General features: G+C 38.9%; 1 pseudogene; it reads left to right on the top strand.

The window, feature by feature from the left end:
* The first annotated feature begins 2,032 nt into the window (after positions 1-2,032).
* Positions 2,033-3,826, top strand: LOC138170400 (actin, cytoplasmic 1 pseudogene; annotated as a pseudogene).
* Positions 3,827-7,031: the final 3,205 nt, after the last annotated feature.

Here is a 7,031-nt window from a genome sequence, read left to right as displayed (position 1 = left end):
GTGGAGGGTAGGGTGTGGCGGGGAGGGGGAGGGGAGAGGAGAGGGGGGGAGTAGAAAAGAAGGAGGAGGACGAGGAGGAGGAGGAGGAGGACGAGGAGGAGGAGGAGGAGGACGAGGACGAGGACGAGGACGAGGATGAGAAGGAGGAAGAGGAAAGAAGTGAAGAAAGGGAGAGAGAGAAGAAAAGAAAGAAACAAAGAAGAGGAGAAATAACAATTAAAACAACAGATAGTTTACATTTCAGAATATGAAGTTGTAGATGTGTAAGAGATCTTTGAAACCCAAACTATACCTAAGAATCTCCCCTACAATATATGAAACAAGTATGTTGCTTACAGACTTCTAGTGGAAGGGATATCTGCCTGACCACTAGTTTGGTAAGCCACACTTCTCAGGAGAAGTTGATGTTAACCACTGGCCTCTCAACTCCCCTGCATAGTCTCAAGGCTAACCTTATGGTTAGATGAGTAAGGGTGAGGGAATTAAGGGGATTAGGACAGCAAGTGGTTAATTGTGGTAATTGAGTGAACCATACCGACAATCCATCTTGTGACTCAATTCTTGACCTAGCTCAATTCCCTTTCTATTCAATCATGAGTTCAGGTCAATTTTGGCCTTGTGAGAAAGCTATTCAATTGTGGGAATTGGAAGAAAATCTTATTGTACTGTTTGAACCTAGCCCTGCATGGCTGGGATGCTGCCCCCTACCACCTGCTGCTTAGAGACCCTTAACTAAGGACCTAGGTTATGCTGCTTGATGCAAAGATTGATGCCAGGAGTTTCCTCACAATTGTACATCTCAAGCAACCCATATATCTTATCTGAAAACTGATCCCACACTGATCAGTCAATTATTATTTCCATGTTCCTTTGATTGTTCACAGACCCTTAGGAGGAATGGGTTACCTCTTTTTCTGATATCAGGGGATTACAGCTCCACTTCCCTCCTCCCAACTTGGAAAGTCCCTAATCTTTATGCCAGTTAGAAAATTGAGTATCTAATGTTGCACTCTTTCCTTTCAATTAATTGGTTTTATTTGATAAATTGTTTTTAATGTAAAAAATTCTGTCTTGACCTGCATTTGGGGTCCAGTCTTAAGTTGAGGATATCCAGTCCTGGATTGATGGACAATTGGCATGCATTGCTTAATATATTGAAATGCTCAGAAGTTCAAACCTTTGTTTCTTCAGTCATTTTTCATGTTTCACCTGGCATGGATGGTGATGTATTCAAAATTTTGATTAAAGTCTTTAGTACCTTACAAATCTACTCATTCCATTTTGTAAAATATCTAATTATTATAAAAATGCCCTTTATTTGTTCCTAAACCTGATTTTCTTGCATTTCCACCTAGTTCCTAGTTCTGAAATGTTAGACCAAGCAGAAAAAGTGTAAATTATTTTACAAATGAAAACTCTTCAAAGAAAGCTCCTGACTTAATTTCTGGTCCAATTCTTTATTTGTTATTCTATGATTCCACTGGGTTTACTGAAGATACAATGTAGAAAAGATCTTTGACTTGAGAAAACTGTTGCAGGGAAAATGGTATGTAAATGTTATCTCTCTCTCTCTCTCTCTCTCTCTCTCTCTCTCCCTCTGTCTTTCCATCTCTCCCTATTTTACATTAAGGATAGAAATATTTACATACATACACATGTACACACATAGTTATATATGAATATATAGTGCATATGATTATTATATATAAGTATATATATTTTCAGTCTGAGGCCCTGGGTGTTTAGAAAAAAAATACTTTAATCAGAATTGATTGATTTTGATACTCATCTAAACATGACTAATCTTGAGGCTATGTACCAGAGGAGATAAGAGGCCAGTTGCTAAGACTGCTACTAGAAATGTGGCTCATTGACATGGGGACAAGACAGATACTTCAATTTCTCCGTTTCCAGGATTATCCTGAACCCAAGGTAATGTACCTTCAACATTAGGAATGAATATCCTTTCAGAATCCACGGAATAGGTGAGCTCTTCCACCCAGCGTGCACTTGCCTCCCCCGCTGCCTCCAGGTGTGGCACCATCTCCTCTCTTCTCTTAAGGGTTTAAACTTGCCACTTCAAAGTTTGCCATGGATGATGATATTGCTGCTCTCGTTGTTGACAATGGCTCTGGAATGTGCAAAGCTGTCTTTGCAGGAGATGATGCCCCTCGGGCTGTCTTCCCTTCCATTGTTGGGTGCCCCAGACATAAGGGTGTGATGGTGGGTAGGGGCCAGAAAGACAGCTATGTGGGGGATGAGGCCCAGAGCAAGAGAGGTATTCTGACCCTGAAGTACACCATTGAACATGGTATTGTCACCAACTGGGATGACATGGAGAAGATCTGGCATCATACTTTCTACAACGAGCTCCGTGTGGCCCCTGAAGAGCACCCCATGCTGCTCACAGAAGCCCTCCTGAACCCCAAAATCAACAGAGAAAAGATGACTCAGATTATGTTTGAGACCTTCAATACCCCAGCCATGTACGTTGCCATCCAGGCTGTGCTGTCCCTGTATGCCTCTGGTTGTACCACTGGTATTGTGATGGACTCTGGTGATGGTGTGACCCACACTGTGCCCATCTATGAAGGTTATGCCCTTCCCCAGGCCATCCTCCATCTGGATCTGTCTGGCCGTGATCTGACGGACTACCTCATGAAGATCCTGACCAAGAGAGGGTACAGTTTCACCACCACAGCTGAGAGGGAAATCGTGCGTGACATCAAGGAGAAGCTGTGTTATGTCGCCCTAGACTTTGAGCAAGAGATGGCCACTGCTGCATCAAGCTCCTCTCTGGAAAAGAGCTTTCAGCTCCCTGATGGTCAGGTTATCACCATTGGCAACGAGAGGTTCTGGTGCCCAGAAGCTCTCTTCCAACCATCTTTCTTAGGCATGGAATCCACAAAACTACCTTTAACTCAATCATGTGATGTTGACATCCGTAAGGATTTGTATGGCAACACCATGTTGTCAGGTGGTACCACCATGTACTCAGGCATTGCCGACAGGATGTAGAAGGAGATTACAGCCCTAGCTCCTAGCACAATGAAAATCAAGATCATTGCCCCGACTGGGCGCATACTCTGTCTGGATTGGAGGCTCCATCCTGGCGTCTCTCTCCACCTTCCAGCAGATGTGGATCAGCAAGCAGCAGCAGTATGATGAATCTGGGCCCTCCATTGTCCACTGCAAATGCTTCCAAATGGACTGTTTGTGTTGTTTTTAAATTTTTTTTTGTCAAAGGGTGTGACATGATGATATGATAATTGCCCAAAAAAAGAGATGAGATTGGCATGGCTTTATTTGTTTTTGTGTTTTTTTGGCTCTTGACTCAGGATTTAAAAACTCGAATGGTGAAGGTGATGAGCAGTCTAGGTATGTTGGAGGCAAACATCCCCAAAGTTCTCCAGGGCATCTTCAGGACTCTGATTGTACATTTTTTTTTAATAGTCATTCCAAATACCATCTAATGCATTGTGACAGTTCCAGGCCTCTGTGAAGGCTGTGGAGGAGCGATGTAACAGATCCCGAGGGGGAGGGGGAGGGGGGAGGTACTAGTATGGCTTTAAGCGTAAATTATATAATCCTTAAAAAACTTTTTGTATCTTCCGCCTTAATACTTGTTCCTTTTGTCTTTAATTGTCAGCCATATGGAATGGCTCCCTAAATTCCCTCCCTGCCCCCAACATAGATGTGAATGAGGACTTTTCTAGTCTCCCTGCGAGTTTTGAGATTGGTACCAGTACTTGGGGGAGGGGAGGAGCTTTACCTGTACACTGACTTAAGACCAGTTCAAATAAAAGCGCACACGTTAAAGAAACAACCACACACACACAAAAAAAGAATCCATGGAATCCTTGATTCTTGTCCTTGTGTCACTTTTCTTCCTCAGTTTCCTTGAAGTCAAAAATAAACAGTACATATTGAGATGAAAGCAACATGGGCACCACTATTTTAAATTATAATCTATAATTATTTTTTCAATGACCAAAATCATTCATCGATTATAGCTTTAGCTATAAAATGTGGGAAATAATACCTGGGTAAACTATGTCACACGGTGGCTATGAGACACAAATGAGATCAAGAATGCAAAGAACTTTGGAAACTTTGAAGTACTATGTAAGTGTCAGATATTAACATTATCTATGATTGTGATTATTGAAATATTTTGTGATTATTAAAATAGTGAAGAAACTTGTTAGCATTGCATAGATGAATTTTGCATATATGTGTATATATACCACCTATTTAATTTGCCATATGCAAATCCATCACTTTCAGATGAAGTAAAACATTTTTTTCTTTTGTCACAACCCAACTGCTTACACAAATACCATACTCTTAATTGCATTTCCCAATGCAACAAAATGTGTAAAATAACAAATCATCATTATAACAAATCCTAATAAAGGTTTAGGTCTCATTAATAACCTGAGAACTATCATTTACAGGGAGGAAAAAGGTAGAAAATTAGAGAAAGCATGAGTTGGATGCAAAGAAAAGTGACTGGCAGTGGCAGGACTCTGGTAGTAATCTACTTGTTAGCAATGGATGTTACCATGGACACCAATGCAGTACGACAAATCGTGTGTGGGAGACAAGGAAAATTATGAGAACTAAGAATAGTTTTTCTACATACAGCCTTCATGTAGCAGGTAATTATTTACTTGGAACATATTTGCTGAAAGCTATCCTTTCAGTGGTGGCTGATCCTTCTGTTATAATGTCACAGCTCATTGGCTTGCAGTGAAAGGAATACAGGAAAAACTTTGAATTAAATATTCTTAATAGCTCAGGTTAGGCCACCATTTCCATTTCAGTTTGTTATTTGTAGGATGTAATATACTGGTCACTTCAAATTATAAAATCTTATGATATTTGCACAGAAAGTTTTAGGTCTGACATTTTCTCTAGAAAAAGCATACACCATATATCTAATCAATCTTTCGCTGCTTAAAATGACAGAAAACACTTATTATCTTAGTTATTTCAAACCTCAGAGTATGAGCTTTGAATGATAATTATTCATTTAGTAAAAATCTAGCTCTGCTTCAGTATAATTGATTGAAATTATTTTATAGAAGGACTTTTGAGCTAATTTTATCACTGAATGTTTCCTGGACCACCGTGCTCACTGTGTGGCCATATGACAAAGAGACAGAAATTATACTACTATCATTTTAGGAAGCTTGTTCAGTTTTATATTTGTTGCCTGCATTCAACAGAAGATCCATGAAGTATTGAGATAACATTAACATATGACAATAATTCAGACATATAACATACCAGAATATAATTCACTATGACATCAAAGTTTCACCAGACTGATTACATGTTATGAATGGAGGATTTTTAGAATCCTGAAAAAAAATTTTCTATGTTGGCAGTACTGCGTAAAATGTACAAATGGATGTTGCAATTAAAGTCTACAAAAATTATCTTAAGGTAAGCTTTTAGGCAGGTGACACTATGTTCAATGATGGTATCCATTTTAAAATACTTGTGTCATGTGTCACAATTTTGCTTATTGAATATTATCAGGTGAATAATAATGTCCTGACAACCATGTTCAGTGAGCTCTAGAATTTTGTTTTCATTTTCATGATCCATGATCCATTCATCAAGGTCATATTTCATTAGTAATCCTTAAAAATTATTAACTCACCCAAGATTACTCATTCAGTATCTGCTGAATACAATCTACAGTGTACAACCATCTTTGTTTCGTTGTACACCAGTGTACAACACTCTAAGAAAGTGAGAAGAGTAATATCACAACATATCATTACGATGACTAAATCATATGCCTGGGGAGGGACGCTGGCCTCTGAGAGAAGATTGGAAAGAATCTGAATCAGAAATCAAGAAACAGAAACTGAAAGGTCAAAGAACATTTTTTAGGGTTTATTTTTTGGCCATGACAGAAATCAAAGGATTGAAAAAGAAGTAAAAATTGGTTATAGGAGTAGATATTCAGATTAGGGAAGTTACAAACAGATTAGAAGACAAGATCAAAAGAATGTTTTATGATTTTTTGACTCAACCTGTCTCTCAATAACTTTGGTCTTTGGAATTTATTCCATTATTTTCCTTTCCATGTTCTCCATTAGTATGTTCTCTTGATCAGACTCTGTGTCCATTGCGTTCCTCTCAGACTTAAACACATGAATAAGGCTCTGGGCTCGAGAATCATTCCTTCTCATGAAATGCTTTCATGGATCTTGGGGACATAAAATCACTACACGGTCTCTTTTATGTAAAGATGGTCAGATCTAGCTACAATGCTCTTGCAAAGTTTTTCAATGACTCCTCAAATCTCCCGTGGCTCCTCCTCCCCACCCTTTTTCAGCTGAGAACCTTGCCTTATATTTTGCTGGAAAAAATGAGACTATTTCCCAAGAGTTTCCTTTTTTTCCTTCCCTCTTTATCTTATATCACCCAGATGCCTTTTTGCTGTTATCTCTTCTTTTACTTATGTCTCACATGAAAAGGTGCTCCTCCTCCTTGCCAAAGCAAATTCCTCTCCATGCACAATTTATTTATTTCCATCCAGTCTTCTCCAGCAGATTTCCCCTTCTATTATCCCTAAACTCTCATTTATTTTCAGTCATCCTTTTTACTGGCTCTTTCTTGACTGTCTATAAACATATCCATGTCTCCTATTTATTAAAAAATGCCATCACTTTATCCATCCATCCCTGTGAGATATCATCCCATACCTTTCCCCTTTTCTTGTAGATGAACTGCTTAAGAAAATGGTCTCCAATATTTAAATCTAATTCCTTTCATTTCACTCTCTCCTTAACTCTCTTCAGTCCAGTATCTGAACTAATTTTTCAATCAAAGCTTCTGACCCAAAATTTACTCTCACTCAACTACCAATTCTAATGTCTTTTCTCATTCCTCATCCTCCTTGAATTCTCTGCAGCCTTTGACACTGTTGATTACACTCTTCTTCTTGATAATCTCTTTACTCTAGGTTTTTGGCACATTACTCTACCTATTTTTTTCATATCTCTCTTTCT

The sequence above is a fragment of the Petaurus breviceps genome, unplaced genomic scaffold (assembly GCF_028583685.1).
Source record: "Petaurus breviceps papuanus isolate PSGF00001 unplaced genomic scaffold, PetGlider_PUasm1.0 38, whole genome shotgun sequence".
NCBI lineage: Eukaryota > Metazoa > Chordata > Mammalia > Diprotodontia > Petauridae > Petaurus > Petaurus breviceps.
This window is presented reverse-complemented; position numbering and strand designations above follow the sequence as displayed.